The sequence below is a fragment of the Ambystoma mexicanum genome, chromosome 9 (genome assembly GCF_040938575.1).
Source record: "Ambystoma mexicanum isolate Mex_15411 chromosome 9, UKY_AmexF1_1, whole genome shotgun sequence".
Lineage (NCBI taxonomy): Eukaryota > Metazoa > Chordata > Amphibia > Caudata > Ambystomatidae > Ambystoma > Ambystoma mexicanum.
In genome coordinates, this window is record NC_090931.1 from 140,708,993 (window position 1) to 140,735,454 (window position 26,462).

The following is a 26,462-nucleotide window of genomic DNA, read 5'->3' on the forward strand; positions in this document are numbered from 1 at the left end:
ACTTCAGTTTTGTTTGTACTATTAAAGAACTGCATGTCCCAAAAACGCTTGGAGTATATTAGTATGTACTACACAAAACACAAGCATGCAAAGGAATTTGAGGAGGCATTGATTACTGTACACATAAACAATCTCCACTTCTCAAAGGACCCACCCCCTCACAACAGATCCAGCTTGCTCAAAGGTACTGCTTAGCTGACGTTGCCCTGCCCTGGTTCCTCTCTCTCACCTGTTCACACATGGCTGAGTGCTGAGTTTTGGACCCATTCAACAGACTTTGCACTGCAGCAGAGCAATACTGTCATTGGAGAATGTAGCTTAGGCATCCTTTTTAAACACATACTGTAGATTTCGATCTGCACCAGTACACGTATCTCCTGAGGTAGTTTTACATCTGAGATATGCATTCATGTATTTATCTATTCTTTTTAGTTATCCCATGCTATTTCAAAAGTACATATTCTTATTAATGTGTCTGTTTTGGCTTGCTTTTTAAAGAAAAATATTTTGTATTCCACTATTACATTATAAACAATGCATAAACTTAGTCCCAGTCCAGAAGGACCATATTTAACACCAACTAGGTTTAAGAAAAACAACAGGACAGAAAGGCACAAAACATGGAGGAGAAAGGAGGTGTGGGCTGAGGGGAGGGAACACTAAAACGAAAATGTATATAACAACCAACATATAACCTCCCGGGTTCCATATCAAAAATACCCTCTGCAAATCTTGCAGGGTCAACTTGGTCAATCCAATTGCTAAACAAAATGTTTACACCTCATTTGTTTCCCCATAGAGACTCCCCAATCAACCTTACTTTAATTATCATTTCACTGCTTCTTCGCTTTCAGTCGAGCCCCCAATTCCTGGGCCAAGAGAAATCCCATGGCATCTTCCCCATAACCCCTCTTGGACACCACACTCCTCCTCAAACGAGAATAGGTCATCGTGTGAAATGTACATACATGTTTCCATAAGCTAAATATTGCAAACCTTCGGCAACCAATCCGATCTGTCGGGGGTACCCCGTAACTTCCACTTCTGGGCAACAGCCAATCTGCTCGCTCTTAAGATTGACTCCCACACACTCAGACATCTATAACCGTCATAATCCCTCAGGGGGATACCCATCAGAACTGTTAGTACATCCAACTCCAAAGGGACTCCTGTCAGGTCTTTGATCAAACTCAAAAGCTGTGCCCAAAAATTCTGTATAGTCTGACATATCCACCACATGTGTATTAATGTCCCACTCTGGCCACAACCCCTAGTACACGTAGGTGAAGAGACTGCAAACATTTTAGAGATTGTATGAAAATCTCTATGCCATGCCTGGAGGACTTTAAAATGATGCTCCATCACGTGCGTTGAGAGATTATCCCAAAATTGATCAGGAATAACATCCCCCAGAGGTGAGTCCCACAACCCATTGAAATGTTGTATCCCCTACATATTGCTAATAACCAACGCTCTATGATTCTTAGAGACAATACCCTTCCTTGAAACATTAGAGTCTGGAACTTTTTAAAATGGAGTAAGCTCCCATCCCGAATTCACCTTCCATTTAGAATCCGTAAGGTGGCCTTTCAAACTAAAATAGTCAAAAAACGAAGTGCACTCGACCCCTAACATGGACTGCACAGTATCAAAATCCTTAAACCTGCCATCTACAAACAAGTGACATGCCCTTTCCAGTCCCAAATCAGACCAATTTTGAGTAAAGCACAATCCGAATTTTACAATATCCAGAGGCGGACCCCACAATGAACTCAGGGGAGGAGGCCATGTAGAAAGCATCCTATTGTTTGCTCCTTCCTTCCACAGTAACCACAAAACCCTGCAAACCAGATGGCAACATGCCCCATCTGGAATGGATGGAGACCAAATTAAATCTTGGCCCTTTCTCGGTGAACCACCCAATCCTGCAGGGAGGTCCAATAGTTATCTAGTTACCTATATCATCTCTCCTGTGCTCCAAGTATGGCTGCCCTATAGTAACGTGGCTGCACTGGTTTGAGGCTGCTTCCCCTGCCACACAATATTGTAAACCATAAAGTCCTAAAATAATTCTTTGGGACAGAGGTCATAAGCATGGAAAAGAGAAAAAGAAAGTGAGGCAGTATATTCATCTTAACCAAAGTCATCCGTCCAAACCAAGATTGTGTCAGCTTAGACCATCTGCGCAGATCTGCCTTAAAAGTTTGCAACAGAGGAGAATAATTCAGATTTGTAAGGGGTTTTGTCTTGGGCTATTACCTAACTTGGCTGTATTTTAGTATTGTGGTAAATTGGTGGTGAGCATATTCATAGCACTTCCCTATATGATGAGGCAAACTATCCCCCTTTTATAATCACACTCTGCTCTAGGGTTGACCGTAAGCATGCATACCCAGGCCTAATGCACTTAGCAGAAACAGAATATTGCCATAGATTGTGCATAAATTATGCCGATGACTTATATACGACATCTGTAAAAGTATTATTTGCATGAATACCAGCTCATAGTGAACATTGGCCTAAGCACATTCGCATCACACTGTAAATCGCATTTGAATGAACCTGAAATAGGCTGACTACACCGCCATTTTAAGTTATCTGCCATTTTGATTAACTCCTGCTTTCTGTCCCATGTTAGAATTTGTGTTTTCGGCTCGAGCAGAAAAAAATGAACTTTGTACTGTGTCAACATAGATAAGCATGAGCATGCTGAAGCTGCTAAGGTGGATTATTTGTCCTGCAAACCTTGGAGCTAAACAAGAGCCATGCTAATAAGTAATTTATATACCTTCTGTACCAACAGTGTCTTCCGCGTTCAAATAGCGAAACAGAAGGATGAATAACAGAACATGTGCTTTTGCAGAAATCTTTGTTTTCGCTCCTTGAAACTAAGCTGACTTTAAACTTAAGAACAAATGATAGACAAATATAAGTAAATTAAATAAGGACTGTTACCTTCGTGTCCAATGTTTGGAAAACATATGAAGTGTTTAACAGAAAACAACAAATTATTCATAGATGTTTAAACATTTATTAGTTTTGTTGAAAGGCTATGTACCCTATGTAAATGTGTTACACAGAGAGGGGCTGAACGATGTGTCCAGGATTGTGAGAAAACTGTATAAATAATCATATTTTTGAAATGCCCAGCACTCTCTCATCTCACAGTGTCTGCTTGCACACATTGTGGGGTGTTGAGGGCCAGACAGCTGTTCTGATAAATAAAGTGTACTTTTAACTAAGTACTCATGACTGGCGTATTTCTATTATGTGGTATTAAGCCTCGATATTCTTTAATCTTTGACATCAGCCTATATTATTGAAAAATCCTGTTCAGCTTCCATGCACAGCTGAACACACTAACACAACAAACCAGCTTTCTGGCTTGTTTTTATATTTCTCCTTTTGTTTCTTACTTTACCTCCGGCAGTAAATATTTTTACCACCGTGGTGTAGGCACTAAGGTGCTTCCTAATTACCTTCCTTCACCTAAAGAATAATCACCAGAGACATGAAAAAAATGGTTGCACCAACTTTGTTTTCATTACTGGAATTATTATTAGAGATCATGTCACTTATAAAAAAGAAACACAAATATTACATTTCATAATAATACATTTGCTGACTCTTACCAAAGCATCTAACAGACAAAATATAAATATGCATTGCACAAAATTATTTAATTTTCCGTTAGTTCACTGTGTGTGAAATAAAACCATCAATGATTCAGTTGAAGCTAATGGTCAATTTTGTCTATCTGGCCACAAAGATAATTCTCTCTCATTCAGCGTTCTCCTCAATTTTACCGCCACTTACATGGGATTCTGAAGTTTCTGTGCTTTATCTTTATGGCCCCTTTCCCACTCCTGCTTTTCTGCGATGAAGTGTTACAAGATCCGCACTGCCACTTCGCGCCCCAGAAAACGGTCTTGGATTCCCAGCAGTCTTCAATGCCAGGTCAGGACAGCCCCTGCACGCTCTCCCTTTCGGCAGCCTGCAGCAAGAAGTAGAAAAAGAGCCCACACCCTTCAGCTCACTCCTATTTATCTCCCCTGCCTGTCAGTCAAAACTGTATCTGCCCTCTTTCTGACGTATTTCAGCAATTTCTAGACTTCTGAACCCACTGTCCAATCACTTACAGGAGTTTGTATGTATCTCTTCTTGCTTCCTGCACAGACAAAGAACCCTCAGAATGCAAAAAGACAGTCCATTCATCTTTTTGCAGTGCACATTCTTTCCATGGAATGAAAAGAGAGAAAAAAAAAAAAGAAAGCAGAATTTCCATCCATGCTCACTGATATTGCATTGCAATGTTAATCAGGAGGACTAATTAGTTACTGGGGTATCATTTAGTAAAGGTAGTTAGTTAATTAACCTGGGTTATTTTCTTCAATGCAACATTACACAGATGGCAATTCCGATATATATTCCCTTTGTCCATGTATTCAGTGCATTCTGAATCTGCTGTCTTTTTGTAATCAGTTTGTTTTACCATTGAAGGCCTAGTTCACTGCCTTAATGACTCAATGTGGCATTCTACCTGCACTACATAATTTGCTATCTCCATTTGACTCTCATTTATACTAACCCCACTGAAAGTGCTGTCCTGTAATCACTAATCTGCTGTTCCCATCTGCACCCATTTTACTGGCTGCTTTTATTGAAATCACTGCCATAGGCTCTTACAGATCATACAGTTGCCCAAGATTTCTCTGCACAACAATCCCCAGCTAGCGTAAAGCACAGTTTTCCAAGGACATCCCCATTATATCTCCATCCTCTGTCCTATCCAATGCATTTGGCTCATGGTCATTATACTGGGTTTAATCTTAAAACCTGCCAGCTTTCCATAACTCTCAATTGACGCCATTAACTCCTGAAAATAATCCCCAGAATTTTCTAAATAGACCAGATTCTAAAGCTCCACATACTATCCCCATGATGTTTGGGTTTGACCTGATGGCTATTGCAAGGGTTTCTATTACATAAAATAATGTGGACAGTGGACAACCTTGTCTCGTGCCCCTGGAAAGCATAATGTATCCGAAAAGAATCCAACAAGGTGCCATTAACCATAATCCTGGCCTTGGGTCTCCTATACAACGATGCCACACAAACCCTACAATTCTCCCCAAAGTCATATTCCTGTTACCCGGCACTCATAAACTGCCATTCTACTCTGGCAAATGCTAAATCTGACTCCAGAGGAAGCAAGCAGTATAAATTCTCCATTTGTTGAGTCATGTCTGTCATATCCAGTGTCTTCTGATTATTGGCTCAGTCTTGACAACCACGGATAAAACCCACCTGGTCCCCATGAATCAGAGAAGGAAGAAACTCCTCCAAACTAGTTCCCAACATTCTTGCCAAGATTTTTTGTCTGTGTTAAGAAGAGATATGGGCTGGTACCATCACACAGTGTGCAGTATATCCCCTCTAAGGTATCTTAGTGATGTTTTCACCCAACATTGTGTCTGGCAGTGAACACCCACCAGAATATCATTAAAAAGTCTGATCAGCACTTGCACAGTGTAGTACGAAACCGTTTATAAAACCCAACTGTGAAGCCATCATCCCCAGGGTTCTTTCCAGTTTTCAAAGACTTAATCATATTTTTTTCTCTTCAACAGTAATTAGGGACTCCAATACAGAATACTCATTGCAGGAAAACCTGGGTATCTTCAAGGCATCGAGGAATGCAATCACCTCCTCCAGTCGGCCCTCACACTCAGGTCTATACGTGTCATAGAAATGCTTAAACATTTCAGCTATCTCATTTTCCTTATGTTTAATATCCATAGAGGGTGTTTGCATCGCAGTAATCCTATTTGAATAACTTTGTTCCCTCAGCCTTCACGCAAGTATTATATCTGCTGTTTCCCCTTTATCATAATACCGTTGCTTCAAGAATTTTGTCCTCCAATCTGTTCCAAGGAGAAAAAGAGCCCTCAATTTTGCCTTACGAAGTTGGAGCTCTTGTGATCTTGCAGGGTTAACATAATTCCTCCCTGGTCTTCCTGATTGCAATTGTCCTATCTTTTCTCTCAAAGACATGTCCTTACATGTCCTCTATTTTTTATGGAATGAGGCTATGTGTATAATGTCCCCTCTCAAAGTTGATTAAATACATCCAACAGGTTAGGCAAGTTTACGGAACCATTATCATTAAAATTTAAGTAGTCCTTAATTCTGAATAGCTACTCTGACCCCACCTCCTAATCCTCCAGCAGGAAATTGTCACAGGTCTAACAACCTCTCATCCATTTCTCTTCCCCACTGCAACCCTGGTATGCACCAAGGTCTGACCATGGAACCGCACATAGATCCACTTCCCGCACTAATTGTACAGTAGTCTCGTCAACCAGAAAAAACATCAGTGCGCGAGAAAGACTCCTGGGCTGCGGAATAGAAGGTAAAGGGTGGATTAGACATTTGAAGTGCTTCCGACACATCCAGAACTCTCAAAGTATGATTGAGCACCCTGAACCACAGCAAGACCCCTTCCATGGACGTCATTTCACCAACATGCCAGAGGAAATTACATCACATGACTCTTGACCACTGATGACATCACAGGAGGTGAAGTCATTTGACCCCACCCCCACTTGACATCATGGGAAGTTATGGCACGTGACCTTTCACGCCTTGGCAAAACAGGAAGTGGTGTCACAGCATTGTTCCCGAGTACACTCAGAAAAGAATGGTTATGATATCACTGTAATATGATATACATTTCATAAAAGAATTGATCACCATTGCGTTAATATCAGTGTGTATAGGCCCAATTTACCAAATTACTGTGAATCTAAGCAGATGCCCAACACAACCACCTAGACTATTGTACATCACTTGAGCTGAACTGTAAACAGAGCATCTCGAAGAGGCCTTAACCCCAAATCACAGACATCCTTTGTCTGCCAAGTCTGTAGCCACAGACTGGATACAGCAACTGGCCAACACAAGTCCAACCATAAAAACGATGTTCTGGAGGGATGATAGAGCTGTACCAGTGGTTATGAAGGATTTGAAACCTTCCAACCATCACTTTCTGTTTTGCTTATTTGTTATATGGGAGATAAAGGGGAAGGATCTGTTGCAGGTCACAGTAATTGCATGTTTTTTTACATGATAAAATGTAGACAACAGCAGCAAATCCATGACATCACCCCTCAAAAAGCCTGCTGGGCCTACTGACCTAGGCTACTTCTCAAAGATGACACACAATGAGGCTAAAACATGTCTGGGGATGCTTGTGGTCTCATGCAGCAGGGTTGTGACCTAGCAGTTCGAGCTGCACTGCCCCTTTTGGGGTGAGACCGAGCCTGGATTGCATATGGTCTTTCCCTTCCTGTACTGGCTTGGCAAGATGAACATCGATGGTCTGGAGGGTGGGCCTGAGCTGTGCCATTAGTTTTGAATGATATGAAACTTTGCAGATATCACCTTTCTGTTTTGATTATTTGTTAAGTAATCCACATTTCCTTTTCTTAGATGGGAGTCAGAGGGGACGTGTTGGAGGATGAGTTGCAGGTCACAGTAATCACAGGGTTTTTTTTATTTTAAAATGTAAGCAGCAGCTTCACAACATAACCTCTAGAAAAGCCTGCTGGGCCTATTGACCTAGGCTACTGCTCACTCATGATGATGCCCAATGAGGCTGCACCATGCCTGCGGTTGCATGTGGTCTCGTGCCGAAGGGATGTGACCTAGCAGTTCGGGCTGGACTGCCCCTTTTGGGTTGGGACCAAGCATGATTTGAATATGATATGTTGCCTTCTGTAGTGGCTTGACAGGCTGAAATAAGATGGTCTGGGGGTTTGCTCAACTCTGTGCCACTGGTTATAAATGATTTGAAACCTTGCAGCTTATTTGGTAACTAACCCATTATTTTTTTCTGTTAGATGGGAGATAGAGCAAAAGGATGTGTTGCAGGCCACAGTAATCACTTTGTTTTTTTTTTATTTTAAAATGAACACAACAGCAGCAGCTCCATGACATCACCCCTTATGATTTCCTTTTGTCCTTTATATCTTGCTTAATGCTCGCCTCCTCCAGCTTATAAGCAGTGTTATGTTATGTTACTTAAACTTGTGCAGCGCACAGTCACTCAAAGGTATCTTGGCGCTAGCGAGGGAGAGACAAAGACCACCGTCAATCAGCCGCCAAACACTAGAACAGAAATGTCTTTAAGGCCCTTGTAAATGTCAAATGATTTGGCATGGTTTTTACTGATAGTGGCAGATCATTCCACATTCTGGCAGTGGCAACCAAAAAAATCCTGCCACCGATACGCGAACGGCGAAAAGTGGGCACAACCAGCACTGAAACAGGAACTGAACCCATGTTGCACTGCATCCTCTTGTTCCCAAAACAAGTGTGTTGCCTCTGAGCTATCCTTCCAAATGTATAGTTTGTTTACTTGAGGAAGGAACAGATAGTTTATTTCAAACATGGAGGACAACAATGTAAATTAATTATCTCACCTTGCGTCTATCTACAGTGAGCCTGTGATGCAGGTCTAGCAGATCTGGGTCAGGACACACAGCGCCCAGGCAGGATTGGTGGCAGAAGCCACTGGGGCACACCCCTCTCATCACAGGCCCAATGTCTCAATGGATGCGCAAATCAGACGAGAAACACTGATGAGATTTGTGTTCATGCTGTGCTGTCACTGAGTGCTGCTGGCTGCTCTTACCCATTCCCAGCTAGCCAGACCTAGCCCCCATACCCGTCCTGTTGCTACAGTACTGGGTATGAGCTACACAGACAGCCCCGTCTGTGAACCCAACCATTTGGGCATTCTTCACAAATAGACTGCCAACCTGTTAATGATGGTGGCTTCATGATGTTTCCTGCATCTCTGTTATTTCTCCAGCTAACGAGATCGAGATTCCATGTAAAAAAAAAAAGCTGTGGCACATGTAGCTGCATTTACAATCACCTTTTTCAGGTGCAACACAGAATTCTGCTCTTGGCACTGCATCTTTGTCCAGTGGCACACGGGTAGCAAAGACAGGTCTAGGGGGAGCCAGGGTCAGCAGCTGCTACCCCTGGAAACCCCACAAAATGACATCCCTGACCCTTTCCTGATCCTTAGGCCATTGAGACAGTCTAGAGCTCGATCTAGAGCTCCCCCCACCAACAGAGAACCATCCACAAACAGCTTCATCTTATGACAGGCCTCTCTGAGAATAGCATTTGACCCTGATTGGGGCAATAAACCAATCCCACTGTGATTTTAACCCATCAAGTGAGCCCTTCAAAATGGAGACAATGGCCTTCACAGTCTCTAAATATTTTCTCCACTATAAAGTTGCATTTCAAAATCAATCGGAGTGAAGACCCCTTTCTTCTTCCGGGTCTAAGACGTAAAATAGACCTTGCTCACTCCACCACATTTCACAAACGGTTCCTTGCCTCTAAGCACATGGGTCTCCTGTAAACATAAGATATCCAACTTTAATCTTTTAAATTCTTGAAGAATCAGGGATGTCTTGGTCAGACAATTGAGACCTCTAACATTCGAGGTGCCCAGAAGGAGTTTCTGCTTCATCCTCACTATCACGTCATTGCATAAGCATCTCCCATAAAAGCCCACCTAAACATTGTCATCAATCCATCCCGCCACGTCTCACCCCCCCACCTCCCACAGTGTCATCTCCAACAGAAAACCTTGAAATAGAAATCCAAAAACCAACAAATAACCCCACCAGCCCACACCCTCCCTTCCAAAGTGGTTAGAGTCCCCCCTTTCTCTGAGCTTGAGCCAAACCCCCAGAGCTCCCTATTCCCCCTTGACTTCACGTCCGTCAAGTATCAAGCCACCTACTCCATTGTCCCGCTGGGGCAAGATAAACCCTCAAAGCACCCCTGATGTCAACAAACACCCACTCATATGCCAATAATGTCCTTTCCAAGTGTAAGAGCATCATCAGCAGCCGTCTGGTACAATGTGTAGAAAACACAGCAAAGCCTTATGCATCAAGTCAGAAAGAAACCACCACAATTACCTATTTGGCAAGGGGGTACTCAACTTGTTGAATTTCCTCACCCCCTCCATTCTTCTCCAACCTCCTCTCCCCACCCTGTCCTTCACACCTTCTTCTTGACCTGATTGTATGTCCCTACCTCAATCAGCTCTCAGCAGCTCTCCAGTAACCCTTGCAATATCGACAGGGAGCACTGTGTGCCTTCTCACTCAAACACAATAGAGAACGGAAATCCCCCAATATAGCGTACACCCTGCCACTGTAAACATTGTGGAGGGCCAGAGCACTGCTTTCGGTGAGAAAGTGTATACCCTGAGGGATTCTGAAAGATGGAGATTTGGGATGCCTCCTCCTCCACCTGAGCACATGGCTTTACCTTATTCATGATCTTTAGCTTCTCAGATTATTAGTGGCACCCACTAGGACTGACCTTGAGCCCTTTCCACATCATCTGGGTCTATATGCCTTATCAATAGTCACCTCAATTCCACCTTCCTCTTTGGACAGAACGCCCAGAACTCCTCTCACCCTCATCTCCATGTCCAAGGTGTGATTTGCCTTCCTTATCCACATAGGCGTACGTTGTTACGTCTTTCTCTGTTTTTAAAATCGTCCATCTGTAATTTGATTTGCTCCCTCCAGTGCTGAAATACGGACTTCAAATTCAGTTTCCAGGACATCCACTGATGTCTGCGTGGTCTCCTATCCCACTATCCTCTCCTCCATGTTCTTTATCTTCTTATCCAGACCCAAGATCAGCAAGAATTCCCTTCAGTCCCTCCAAGATCACCAGGAAGTCACTCTTTCTTGCACCAGGTCTGCCCTATGCTCCGGTAAGGGTTTGATGGCCTCCATGTTCTCTACAGAATTTCTCTTCCCGCTGTGCCTTGAAAATTGTTCAAGCACACTCGTCTAAGCTCGCTCAGCCTACACCTCCCTCCAGAATATTCTAGGAGCCTCACTCCACTAGACTCATTGTCTAGCCAGCCACCAGGAAAGCAGCCGTTGCAGCGGTCCTTCAGCCAGACTCCGCTCCTCCAGCCAGTGCACACCTCCCACTTATGTTCTATGAGGCGCAAACAGCAATTCAAGGCCTCTGACGTGGGGCAACCCCCTTTCTGAGTCGGTAAATTTTCTTCTAATCCAAGGCCCCTCCTTGAACATTGTGAGCGTGAACCGTGAGCCTCTCACGCCAATCATCAGACTATGGGGTTGTTCAGGGACGCATGTATGGGGCTCAAAAAGCAATCCAAAGTTTCAAATGTGGGGCAACACCCTACTTTAGTTCTCAATCCTTCTTCCAATCCATGGCCCTCCTTGAACATCATGAACACGAACTGTGAGACTCTTGTTCCAATCATCAGGCTACAGGGTTGTACAGGGATCCATCCGTGCCTCCCTGGCATCGATGTTTCCCGCCGGACCCACGCACCTCCCTTCCAATCCCAACATTACCACAGGAGCGATACAGTGGCCTCAGGCAGCCACGTCTTGCAGACGACGTTGAGCAGTAGGCCGTTCTCCCCTGCGCTCGACGGGGTGGTCCGGTGATCTTTGTGCACCGGATAGAACTTCTGAGGCCATCAGTCTCCCATCAACAACAACAAAGGGGGAGATAATACAGAGCTTTATAGTTCTATGGCCATTTTGCCTGCCCCCTCTGGTGGCCTCCTTGGCTTGTTTTTTGAGCAACAGACACCAACATCTGCGATTATGTTTTTACCATTAGAGGAGTACTTGTATCATAATGCATGGGGCACTTTGGTATGTGTTTCAGACAACATGTACGTTCTGAGCTATCAGAGACATTTGGAGAGATAGCCAGTAAAAAACATATAATTATTCTTTAATTCCTGTTGCCACCCTCCCCATGACTTCAGCCTACTCATAGCCACTGCCCAGATTACACCACCCTCCACATGCTCCTCTCCCCATCCTTCACACCTAGCTGAATACAGAATGCTGAGCTACATGCAAATCCAGGACACATCAGGCAAAGTTAGAATTATATTGGAGCAGAAGGCAACATGTTTGTTTTTCAAATTGATGGACTTCCCATTTCTTTCAATGACCACTGGTTTCTTTTTAATATGGGCAGTTGTCCCCCAGAAAATATGTTGTGTAAGTACTTGACACCAAAACATGTACATAGCAACAATCTCCATGAGAACCTGCTTTGCATATCCATTGATGTGTGCTTATAACATTTAGATAAGATGTGGGTCCAGCGACTCAAGCAAAATATGATTCAGAACAGGTCCACGGCTCTCTAGGAATCCTACAGAAAAGGAATGACTGGGGTCATGGGGCCTCATTACGAGTGCGGCACAAAGGGATTACCGGCACCGGTAAGGACACTGGTGCAGGTAAACACTTTGCGCCCTATTCCAAGGTCCCTTAGCGGGTCCCTCCTTTAACTCCTGGTCTGACCAGGCGTTATGGATGGGACCCGTTAAGGGACTTCAGAGCTAATAACGGTACCGCAAATTGCGGTACCGTTATTAGCTACTTCCCCATTCTCATTGAGCCCTATGGGGGCTCAAATGGGAATGGGCAATGGATTTTTCAATGGGGATTTACCGGTCCCGCAAAGGTCGGACTACACCGGTAAGTCCCCATTGAACCAAGTCGGAGTCGGTACCGGTATGGGAGGTAGTCATGGCGCAAATAGCTCCATGACTACCTCCATACTCGGAATGAGGGACTAGGAATCCTACAGCAAAGGAATGACTAGGGTCATCGGGCCTCATTACGAGTGTGGCGGTAAGGGGTTAACGGCACCGGTAAGGATGCCAGTGCCATTAACCCCTTACCGCCGCATTCCGAGGTCCCTTAGCGGGTCCCACTAAGGCCGGCTGGTTTTACCAGCCGCCCTTAGCGGGAGCCGCTAAGGGACCATCGAGCTAATAACGGGCCCTCTATTTGAGGGCCCATTATTATCTCCTTCCCAATTCCCATTGAGCCATATGGGGTCTAGAATGGGAATGGGGAATGGTTTTCAGAATGGGGACTTACCGGGTCCTCCAAGGTTGGAATGACCCGGTAAATCGCCATACCGAGAACCCGGACCCGGTATGCGGTAAGGGGGTAGCCATGGTGCTAGTAGCACCATGGCTACCTCCAACCTTGTAATGAGGCCCATTGTCTTGTATTGTTGTTAACTTTTAGGGCTCCCAGTTATGATGTTTATTCGCATGTGGGACTTGTAGTCCATAAACAATGTTCTGTTTGAAAAAGGTTGTGCCCTTTATGTGCTCAAAGATGAGGATGGGTCATGGCCTATTCTTGGAGGCACCCACCAGGCCTAGATTTAATCCGGTTGCTTCTGCTGTGATTTACTCGAAAGGGGCCTTGTCTTTTGAAATGACATACTTCTGAAACTCTGACGCACGATTCATGTCTCCTCCATCAGTAACATGTCACCAAAGTCCTTGCCTGTGTCAATCCTTCTGTTTTGCTGGCAGCACTAACCTCTCCTTGCAGACATCACAGATCTGGATGGCAACCTTTGCAATAATAAAAGCACCCCATAACTGCACTGTCCGCGCATTAAGGTTGCACGCAGTCACTGCATGCAATGTAAGGCCCCTTCAGGTTACAGCCTGACTGCCCAGATTGCAATTGTCTCCATTATAAAACCATTGTAAACAAGGACTCCAAGTCCCAGAATGCAAAGCAAATGCAGGCACTGGATAAACGCCCAAAGTTTTGAAAGGTATGGATCATGCTGCACCCAAAGTGCACAGGTGTACTGTAGAAACACTTGATATAAACAGAGCAAAGCTAAATCCTAAAAAGCCACAGAGCATGGGGCAGTGGTAACATTTGCTGTCACTCATGTAGCAGTCCACCATTTTGAACTGTTTGAGTACCCACTGAAGTGGTGGATCAATCTGTCTGTATCTTTCATCCTGTGACAAAAGGACGGAAGAGATTTAATGATTAAGCAGATTATCTGTTTCCCAGCCAGACCAGCTCCCTCCCCACTAGTTTATGATGCACTGCGACCCCAAGAGCTGCCAAATGCGTTATTGCTGGAAGGTAAGGAGAAATGTGCTACTCAGGAAAGCCCTTAGGAGATGACCTTACAGAACTCCGTTCTTCAGCGTGTCCCTACTCACAGCAAGACCAAGTTGAACACAGAAAAATAGCAGGACATGCGCAGAAGAAAGAAGCAGGAAGGCTAAGGAGTTAAGCATACAAATCAATCCCGTTCTTCAGGTTTCCATGGTATCGGGGATATTCAGGATGCTTCGGATTGGTACACAACCTCGAATCCAAATACTGTGAGTCCCATAACATAGGATTTGTTCATCGTAGTTCAGCAAAAATATAGATGAGGGTGGAGTTAGGTTCATAATTAAGATGGGAGGCAATGCGTAAAAATATGTTAAAATGGGGTAAAAACAAAAATCGAAGTTAGGGAATTCGCAGTAATGGATTTCAATGTTATCTCGTAGATCCATTTGTTCATGTATGTACATGGTCATCTCTGTTCTGTCTCTCATTTTGTACATGTTCCTGTTGCAGAGGAAAGGGATGAGGCCCTTTAAGAGGGCAGAGACTGCAGCAGGAAAGGGAGGAGGGAGGAAGGGGAGGGGAGAAAGGAAAGGAAAGAAGGCAGTTATGTTAAGAGAAATAAAGAGAAAGGACGTGATCCAGCCGTGTCCCTTGTTATTTGTATCCAAGTGCCAGTGTGTTTATGCCCTAACAACTGGTGAAGAGGCGCCACAACCCACGTCCCGCAAAGCTGCAGTCTTAAGGAGGAAGCAGTGTGGACCAGGAAGGGAACTGCTGCCCAACCACGCACAGCAGAAGGTGTGCAGGAGCTGGAGGAGGATGCCAGCGCAGTAGGAGAAGAAGCCGACATGACTGATGGAGGAAGCCAATGCTTCCGACACAGACCTGGAAGGGAATCGCTGCCCCTCTATGTGCAGCAGGAGCCACAATGAAGCCCGAGGAGGAAGTCAGCGCAAGAGGTGAGGCAGCAGGAGAGACCGACGAAGGAGGCCGGCGCCCAGAACACATCTCAACAAGAGGCCTAGCGAGCCACCACGATGAGGTGAAAATGGACCAGAAAGGACGCATCAGCAAGTAACTGCTGCAGCGTGCAGGAAGGGATGCGCCAAGAACAAACAGAGACCGGCGCGTCAACGCATATGGCCCACCCCACCGGTAAGGAGGACTGCCAAGCGGGTGGAAGATGGGAAACCGGGATCAGCAATAGAAAGCAACCTGGGAGGGGTACGAAGAGCTGTGCACACACGGCAGAGGCCCTGCCACACGCCCCACCCGAACAAGGCCCTACCCCGAATTCGCCACTAGAAAACGCGGACGTGAAAAAAAAAATTATAATAATAATAATAATAAACAAGAAACACAACAACAAATAAACTAGGTCAGCGACTACGAAGCCATCAGGCTGAGAGTAATCGAAGGATGCATATCCAAGTAGTTCAGAAAACACCTGCTGAAAAAAAAACTCCAGTTTCAAGAGATATCAGACCTCAAGAGAGTGGATGTGCAAGCAGCTAACATAGAAAACCCGAAGAAAGCAGACACAGTATCTGCTCTAGACACCACTCCACAAGGACAGACCAGATACCCTGGCCCACCGAACCGCCAAGAAACATGGAATGCAAATCGGCATGCCCCAACAGAGACAGTGCTACAGGTGTTGGTTTGAATTTCTTCATAAGGGCCAATGCCCAGCCATCGGGCAGATGTGCATGAGATGCGGGCAAGAAAACCAATGCCAAGCAATGTGCTGAGAAAAGGTGCCAATTTTATCAGTGTACAGGCCGTGCCCATCGTCAACATGGAACAAGAGATACAACCCACCGAAAATGCTTACTCCCCGACCATTCCAAGAGAGAGAGGGAGGGCGAAGCAACCAAAACAGAAACACAGCGATCTACACCACCCAGACAGGGTTCATAAGAGCGGTGGACAACCTAAACGTTCACTAGCCAGGAAGGCCAGTCGACATGCCTGAACACTTCCCCACCTTACTTCCAGACCAGGCAGAGGAAAAAAGGCATGAGGAAGAGTATGCTGCACATGACCTGTATGAAAATCCCCCGATCGAAGGAGAAGATTCTGCAACATGAGAATCATACTATGAATAGGACAGATACAGCAGAGAATATGTCCGATTGATATGTGCCACCCCAGACAACAGCACAGCTGCAAAAGTGGCAGTACGAATAGGAGGACTGCAAAATCAATTCATTATAGACACAGGGGCTATGGTTCATGTGATGAATGAAAGAGCCTACAATGCCATTGCGAACATGTACTCCGTACAACCCTCACAAGAGCGCATCTTCCAGTGGGGAGTGACGATCCCTCTTTAATCCAAGGGCAAATTCAATTGTTATCTACCACCATCAATGTCATACACAGCCCGGCAACAGGGAGATGCCTCCACAGCTACCGGACAGCCAAGACCCTAGCACTGATCGACATTCAGTACGACCCCTCAGAAACCATATACGGCCTCCCCCAAACACCCAAAGTCTCAGAGCAGTGTCCCAACGTGAAGTAGACATAGATGACCTCAAAGATACATTTCTGGTGCTGTTCAAAGGAGTGGCCAACCTGAAAGACACGGTTATAAGACTTCATATTGACTCCACTGTAATACCTGTACCAAGAGCACCCCCACAGGATAGGATTGCACCTGCAAGCCCTTGTAACGCACAAACTGCATTTATGCCCCAAGAATGACATTATCGAGAGAGTAGATGGTCCAACCCCATGGGTGTCCCCCTTGGTGGTCGTGCCCAAAGTGGACAGCCGCCTACGCCTGTGTGTGGACATGCAAATCCCCAATACCGCAATTCAGAGGGAGAGACACCTGGGACCCAACATCGAAGATATGCTTGTGAGACTCAACCAAGCCACCCGGTTCTCCAAATTAGATCTCAACCAAGGTTATCACCAACTGGCCATCGACCCGGCCTCCAGATCGATAACCACATTCAAGCGCACAAGGGGCTGTTTTGCTACAAGCAACTTAACTTCGGAATATCACCTGTGGCCAAAATATTTCAAGAAAGGATACGATGGCTCATCGCACCTGTCACAAATGCATTAAACTACAGCAATGATATCCGGGTGTTCGGGATCACTCAAGAACATCATGACACAGCATTAAGATCAGTGTGCAGGATTCTTCACAAAGCCGGTCTCACTCTCAACGGACCAAAGTGCACCATTAACAAGCAGAGCCTACGTTTCTTCAGCCACATCTTCTCCGATCACGACATCATGGCCGACCCCGACAAGATAAGTGCCATCGTCAACCTGGAGGCACCAAACGAATCGAAGAATTACGCTCCTTCCTAGGAATGGTAGTATACTGCGCCCGTTAGCATCCCCACTACGCCACCCTCACAAGCCCACTCATGAGACTCAAAAAGGACTCCCCCTTTGAGTGGGATGAGCAGTGCCGGAAAGCATTCTGTATCATCAAGGATGAACTAGCCAATAACCAGAGGTTAGCATACTTCAATCCGAAATGGGACACCGAGATCACCATGGATGCTAGCCCAGTGGGCCTGGGTGCCATACTCGCACAAATAGACCCTAACAACAAGGACTGCACAGAGGTAGTAGCTTACTCCAGCAGAGCACTGTCCGTCATCGAACAGGCATACTCTCAGGCCAAACAAAAAAGTCTACCAGCGGTCTGGGCATGTGAGAAGTTTCATCACTTCATTATCGGCCGGACATTCATCCTCATCACAGACCAGTAGGCATTGCTCTCACTCTTTGGCAACCCCAAAACTAAGATGCCCCCACGCATAGAATGGTGGGGTATTTGACTGCAGGAGTACCATTATACCATTCTTCACAAACCAGGGGACGAGGCAAACACAGCAGACTATCTGCCCCTCCGCGCAGACGGTACAGCAGAGGAAACGCTAATGCACTGCACACCCTGCCAAAAGAAAGCGGTGAATATCCCCCCATGCCTGCTTCAAGTAGTTCCATTACCAGAGGGGCCATGGCAAAGATTATCAATGTATTTTTACGGCCTTCTAGAAGAAGGGGGCCACCTCCTAGTGACCATCGATGAGTACTCACATTTCCTTCTTGTAAAGCACGTGCAATCCACAGCATTCCACCATGTGGTTGGAATGATAGAACTGTTTAGCGAATGGGGGGTCCCCAATACCGTCAAAACAGACAAAAGCATGGTCGAGCGATTTATGGCCACCATCAAAAGGACCTACCAGAAAGCAACCGTAGAACAGATGGCAATGCCATAAGCCATCTCCCAGATGCTAAAGAGCTATCGGAATACCCCCCATGAGACAACTGGACGAACACCCACAGAGCTGATGATAAGGTATAAGCCGAGGACCCCATTACCACAGCTGGAAGATTACACCCCGGAAGAAGATGCAGAGATCAGAGAAAAAGAGGCTGAGAAAAGGAGGAAAGTGAAGGAGTGGACGAATCTGAAAAGGAGGGGGAAAGAACATCAGTTCCCAGTCGGAGAAGTTGTAGTCGTCAGACAGAGACAACAAAGGAAGATCTACGCAAGATACGTGCCAGAGCCACTCCTGGTCATGGAAGTGAAGGGACCCATGGTCACTGCAATGAGAGAGGAAGGAGAGATAGCTCACAATGGGCCTCATTACGAGGTAGGAGGTAGGGGATTACCGGCACCGGTAACGGTGCCGGTGCCGGTAATCCCATACCTCCATATTCCGAGGTCCCTTCCTTAAAGCCTGGTCTGACCAGTTGTTAAGGACGGGACCCGCTAAGGGACTTCAGAGCTAATAATGGTACCGCAAATTGCGGGCTCAATGGGAATGGGGAATGGTTCTCAGAATGGGGATTTACCGGGTCCTCTAAGGTTGGAATAACCCGGCAAGTACCCATTCCGAGAATCCGGACCCAGCATGCGGTAAGGGGGTAGTCATGGTGCTAATAGCACCATGGCTAGCTCCTACCTCTATCTTAGAGCCCTCCAGCTCTTTTGCTATATTTTTGGGCTTTGAACTTTTCATTTTCAGTGTGTTGTACGTTTTATGCTCATGGGTTCTGGGGTCCCACCCACTCCATAGGGATCACCTTTTTACTGTGTGTCACAAAGCACCTTCAGTGCAGTGACACAGGGTTGTCTTTTTCAGACTTCCCAATTTAAACCCCATTTTATGGGACTGACTACGGTCTCCCAGAACATGTAAAGTTGCCATTGACTTTACTAGTCCTTTTCAATCTACAGACCCAGTGCACCCTATCTTCCCATAGAGTACTGGAAGGGTTAATAGTTATCCCTTTTTGTCTGATTCTCATGGAACATTATTTGGTTCCCCTTTCTCTAAGATTTGGCTGGTGGCAGTGGCATCTACCATTTTTATTCTACCACGGGCTATGAAAATAGCCTCGGTACCGTTAGACGCTATGGTGGTAGCCTTAAACTCTAACCCTATGGACCCCTTTTATTTTTATTTGGTTCCGGTCGCGCCATTTCTTTTTGTAAAGGTCTTTCTAATGTTTTACTCTGCGCGTCAAACCAGGTTTGGTTCCTTTGTTTGCCATCCTTTGGCGGGCTTCTGCACAGAAGCCCTCCTTAGGTGCCTGCGTGTCTGGGTGGACAGGATGTGAGGGAGGGGTTTGAGGCCCCCTGCACAGGGTATCCTTGAAGGCCCAAGTCGCACTCTAGTTTGATTGGCTAGTTGGCTGTCCTGCCAGGACAGCCACCCTGCTGTGTGATTGACAGCCAGGCTGTGTGAATGGGGGAAAACTGCTTAAAAGCAGGTCTCTGGGACTTGGAAGGCAGAGTCGCCACTGGATCGAGAGAACCGAAGAGAAGCTGAACGAAGACAACTGCTGCAACTACTGGACATCCCGGTGAAGCCCTGCTGCAGGTCCGAATCGCCTGAAACTTCGACGACAGAGAAGATCTGCAAGGAATCTTCTCCCCCTGAGCTTGGTGGGACCAACCGACTCGCCAAACACCAAACGCCGGCCTCCCTCTCCTGGTCAAATTTGCTGTGCATCGCTGCAGTGAACCGGATAGTGAGGAGGAACAGAACCTGTTTGGGTTTTAAGGAGCTCACCTTCTATTCGACGTTTTGCTCCGCTTCTGGCTTCATCCCTGGGCAGTGCAGGACCCTCCAGATGTCCTCCTTATTATCACCACGACTGAAGCTTCAGGAACCGTGAGCCTAAAGGAACTGGCAGGAACAACTGCCTCAGCTACAGCATTCGTCTCCATCTAAGGTACTGTGCAAATCCAGTTATTCTTTCCATCCGACCGCTGTGAAAGTGCTTGAAATCCTTCGCCTCTCCGAAGGCTTGTCCTTCTCTTCTCCTTTGAATAACCTTTGTCCGACTACCTTCATTTTGAACTCTTGGCAAAGACTTACCGCAAACAACTTTGAACTGTGTGATACTCTGCAAAGACTCTGAACCATTAACATTGGCCCAGAGCTTTGACTTGAATCCTAGTTGTAGTAGCCTTTTCTAGATTGCCCAGCCTATCATTTGTTGGTATTGTTGATTTTAAATAACTTTGCCTTTTCTCCCTTTTAAATTGCTGGAGTGCCATTTTGCTCACACTTCATCTTGAGCCTAACTTGTCCAGAACTGATTGGGGGTTGTTGTGGTATATTAAGATTGTGATTTTCTGCTGCTTTATGATGGTGAACTGTTTTATAACTGATGGTGTACATAAATGTATATTCTTTTAGTCAGAAACCTTGAATCAGTGTTTGCTTGAATCATAGTAATTGTTGTCATTTGTGTAAACTCTTGTACTGCTCACTTTACTCTGGAGATAAGTCTGGCTGCTCAGCCATCACTACCACTTTACTGTGTAGTACAGGCTTGTATCAAAGGTCAAATTCACTTACACTTGTAGTCTTAATTGTGAGTGGTTTTCCCAAAGGGTACTGCATATGATTCTGCCTAACACAATGCTTCGTTCTTTCCATAAGCTACACCATGAAGAGGCTGAAACTGGCCCTGTGACAATAAGTGAAGATGAAGAGCCCAGTTTAAGAGAGACTGATGACCCCCCGGTCGGAGCCAGGACGGAGAGACTCGTGATTCGCCCGGCCACCCACAATGAACCATACGGAGGCCCCCACGTCTCATCGAGCAAATATAGACCGTGACCCTCACTGATAAGCAAAGGGAGGTTGTTGCGGAGGAAAGGGACGTGGCCCTTTAAGAGGGCAGAGACTGTAGCGGGAAGGAGAGTAAGGAGGAGGGAGGAAGGAGATGGGAGAAAGGAAATAAGGCAGTTATGTTACGAGAAATAAATAGAAAGGACAGCAGCCAGCCATGTCCCGTGTTATTTGTATACATGTTCCAGTGTGTTTAGGCCCTAACAGGTCCGGCCACAAATCAAGGTCATAACGTCCATGTTCTCTGTCCATGTAACAGTGGTATACATGGACAGTCAACCTTTGTTTATCCATGGTATCATGGTTCAACAAAGTTGGTCATACATTCACATTGTCCTTACTGTTCTCCGTCTACCCCAGTTGCTCTTGGCCAGTGTTCATCGCTGAATCACCATAATTATGTCCACGATCTCTGTCCCTGGAACAGGGGAATAAAAGGACAGGAAACCAAATATGTCCATTCTAAAAAATGGTCAGTCTTGTTTCGGATAAGGTTTTATTGCATGAATTCAGAATTTTAATTTTGCGACTATTGGAAAGGCTGAATGCAATGTTTATATCTTATGTATTCCCATGTCTTAATGCTGTTCTAACGTCTTTGTGCATATTTGCCATAATGATCTGTGTCGAATAAAACCAATAAACAAACAAACATGTATGTAAAAATGAGTTTGTCATTGTTTATCCATTGAAATTCAACTTTTTAATGTACTCATCTCTTTATATTAGGAATTATTAAATTGAGGGGCATTCATGTTTGGAAGGAGAATGTGTATTTCTGATAACAATACATTCTAGTTACTGTTTTTCAGCACCCCAACACAGAAATACCAACTCCAAAACCCCAACCTTCTTTAAATCAAATTAATTTCAGCACAATTCTAATGGTTCTCATTTCCTCCATCTCTGAAAAGTCTTGATAGTCTACATCCTTATGTTCGCATAATCAGAGTGAAATGTAAGCAGGTAGCTGTGGTAGGTCAGGAGAAGGATACAGACCACATGGTGGCATTTCAAATGTGTTTCTTTATTGAAATGATAAGGAAAAGGCCTTTCTAACCCTATTCTAATGGTTTTCCCCACCTAACACAAATCTAACTAGGGTGCTCATCGTCAACAGTGTAGATCAAAGCAAGAGTCCGTCCTCCATCCAAAGCTAGTCTATCCTGACCCTACCACTAAGCAAAATAACGAATGAAGTACAGGGGAATCTCTCCCTTCTCCTGGATGGGTTTTGTCAGCTTCAATAGCTTAATTTAAAATAGTTAGTGGTAATTTCCTAAACCAGTTGCTTCAATTATTCTAGTGGACTCTTCCAACGCCGGGTTGTCCCTTTTTCCCTATGAACAAATGTTCCTTGCTTGTACCCCTACCCTCAACTGTAACTTGCAGTGTATCTGTAACTTGCAGTGTATCTATATCACTTTCTCTACTGCAATGTCATGATCTGTTATCACTCTTACTCAGTTGGTTCTCTGTCCAGTCACTTGTCTTGGTTATTATCCAGTCACTGAGACAATTAGGCTGAGTCCCTAAGTGCTCTTCACTTGTCTTGGTACTGAGACGCGTATTATTAACCCAGTAGTTATTTTGTTCTTTTTAATACTGGGACGAGTATGATTGGCCCAGTAGTTGTCTGAACACTCCTTAGTACTGGGACGAATGATTAGCTCAGTCTTTATCTGAACTCCTCTTAGTTCTGGGGCGAGTATGATTGTCCCCATGTTTATCTTTACTCTTCTTAATAATCAGCACTCTTCTTACTACTGGGACAAGTATGATTGGCCCATTGTTTATCTTCACTATTCTTAATGCTGGGACGAATATGCAGAAGGGATCTGACCAAGCAGTTCCGTCTGGACGGTCCCTTTTGGGATGGCAACAAGCATAATTTTCATATGTTCTTTCCCCTTCTGTAATGCCTGGCAGGCTGAAAAACGATGGTCTGGAGGGTTGCCCATAGCTGTGCCCGTGGTAATGATTAATTCAAAACCTTCCAGCCATCACCTTATTGTTTTGCTTAAGTGGGATGGGTATGGCCAGACATGGATCCGAGCATGCTGGGGCTAGAGACCCTTGCTCCTCCTCATTGTTGATACCCAACAAGGCTGAAACATGCCTCGGAATGCTTGTGTTCTCGTGCAGAAGGGATGTGACCCAGCAGTACGGGTTGGACTGCTTATTTTGGGGTGGGACTAAGCCTGATTTGCATAGTGTCTTTCCCCTTCTGTAATGGCTTGGCAGGCTAAAAAACGATGGTCTGGAGGGTTGCTTTGAGTTGTGCTGGTGGTTATGATGAATTCAAAACCTTCCAGCCATCAGCTTTTTGTTGTGCATGGATATGATTGGCCCAGTCTTTACCTTCACCATTCTTAGTACTGACAGAGGTATGGCTAACCATGTGGTTATCTACACTCTTCTTAGTACTGACATGAAAAGGAATACTACACTCATTATATTTGCCTTCATAACTGTGACCTGTCCAGTTATTGCAATTGTAGTGTTTGTTCATCTCCCAGGGTCTCCCGCTCTCCCTGTTACCCCCATTTGAATGGTGCTGCATCACCAGGTGGTGTTCACTTTTTATTCCTTGTGTGTGTTCTTGTGGCTCTGCAGAGCAAATGCCTCAGTGCCTTGGCGTAGCTCAAGGACTGCATCATCCATCTCTCCTGGGTCAAGCTATTGCATCTTCTGACCTTGAGCATGCACAGCATGGCTTCCTGCCCTCTCTGTGCTTTCTTCTGTTGCTGGTTGGCTAGATCCTCTCGACTGAGGATCTCCCTGGTTTCAGCAGCTGTTTCTTCCTTGCATGTTTAAAAATACTGGCCTTAAGATTCCCAGATGTTAATCCTTCTTCCCTTTTAACTTTCAGTAGCTGAGTCCTCCCCAGCATAGGACCATAGTTCATTCTTCCTTTCTCTAGAGCACTCTTCATTACTCGCTCATTCTTCTCAGTATGGTTGGCCTTCAACATTTAGCAACATTTATGCCTTCTTTACTTTTCTTATTCTCAGTATGTTTGGCTTCAAGGTGTGTGTTGTTATAAACATTACAAAAGCAAACAGTGGTTTGTACAGGCTGATTTGTCTGGGGCCCTGATGCTATGAGGGACTCATATGAAAGAGGGTTAGGGAGTTCTTTGATGGAATGGGAGTCATTGTCCCCAATAGGGGAGTCTCTCTGTGTGAGGTCCCACTTGCTGCCACCACTAGGGGGAATATTGAGTACCAGACTCACCTCCCTAGCCACAAAAGGAAAGACTACCCCTGGGGTGAAGTGACTGAATCATGTGATTGATCACATAGCATAAATCGTATGCAATGTTAACCAGACTGGGGACTTCTATTACCAGGGTGGAGAACTGCATTTTCTGTTCCCCGGGGTTTATCCTATTTGCATACGCAGAACCCAAACGCCTTTGTGCCTTCACGCAAGGATTGTCGCAATAATAGCATTTACCTGTGGCTACTAGACTGCTATCACAATTGCAAAGTCTGCAAAATGTGGCCGTGAGAAGGCTGATCAGGAAGAAAGACCATCTATCAAGAGGTCTGGCCTTACTGCACTAGCTCACCGTCAAATAAACATTTAGGCTTAAGGCTATGTGTATGTTATATAAGGCTACTTATGGAACTATTGGCAATCTCTTAACTGATTGTTCCACGCAGCTCCAACTTAAAAGACAACCCTGTTCAAATCTGTCTGACACATTGCGGGTTCCAAGATTTAAAGATCAGGAGGAAGATCCTCCTCTTATCAATCAGCAAAGGCTGGAATTCCCTGCCTGTGGTATTTAGACATGAGAGATCTGCAGTGCTTTAGACAAAAAAACTGCAAACCTTGCTATTTACCCAGAGTGTGTGATTTGTGGTTCCCGAGTTTCTGTTTATGGGTTTACTGATGTAGCACCATGATGCCATCTGGCAATAACGAGCACTTTGGAAAACTTCAAACATAAACATAACACCACTTCATTGCAGAATAAGAGTAGGTAATGTTTGCACTCTGACATGAATAAATGCATTCATAAAAAAGTAATATATTACTAAGATATTCTACTAAACCCGTGCTGTCATAAAGTTCAGTTGTCTACGTGCTAACATGGTTTCTGCTTTGCCAGTGGTAGTTTACCTGAATGGACGGCTCTGGTATGGATGTCAGGGAAATAAGTTATTGGGGATAACCCTGAACTGGGCTCTACTCGTGTGGTTATTGCAAACCATGGTTATGCTTGGTTTTGACTTCAAACCACAAATTGTTGATAATCCACAGGTACGATGAACAACGGATAAGCTAACAGGGCAGCACATCTAAACGATCATGCCACTGATTGGTTACTCATGGATATCGAAACTCTTCAGTATCTGGGACAAACATGTATGCCCGTGATCCCATGGAAAGCCTTAGACCACTTATTTTATTTATTTAATTACTTGTCCCCAGACATTTAGTTTTGCTTAGTCACCCCAAGTGGGATGGCAATGCCCAGACGTGGGTCCCGTGCCTGCTAGGCCTAGAGCCCCAACTTCTCCTCACTTATGATGCTGAAACATGTCTGGGGATGCGTATGGTCTTGTGCAGGATGAATATGAGCAATCAGTTTATACTGTACTGTTACTTTTTGGAGTGGGACCAAGTGTGATTTGCATATAGTCTTTCCCCTTTTGTAATGGCTTGTCAGGCAAGGAACGATGGTCTGGAGGGTTGCCCAGAGCAATGCCCGAGGTTAAGATCCAATGTAAACCTTCCAGCCATCAGCTCTTTTGTTTTGCTTAATCTCCACAAGTACAGCAGGGTGTTATTGCAGGTGAGGAACTCTCGCCACCACCATTATTAACAACAAATGGTAAAACTGATCTACCTATAACAATTTCGTTATCGGAGGCATCCAGACAACAGTCTCCATCCACATGGATAAGCCCTTTAGGTGATACTTTGCCAACCGGAAGCAATGCTAAGTCAAGATATTTAGCTGAGATGGATTTACTACGGAGAAGACGATCCTTGCTTGCATCATTCATTGTGCAATTTAACTAGAGAGCAATAACAAAAAGATAAAGTAAGATAAACTGACCTATTCACACTCTCCTTAAACGTTGCACGAAACCGGCACAAACCAGCGATGCCTTGATGACGTGCTGCGCTGATGCGCTGTTGAGCTATAGCTAGTATCCCAAATTACTGCAGATTATGGGAAATGTAGTTCCCAAACATTTTTCAAATGCCTTCCAAGACTGGTAAATCCTATCAAGACCCAACTTGAGGTGCAGGTAAGAGCAAGGCAATTTGATAATGCTACTATGCTAAGAAGCTAAACACTGTA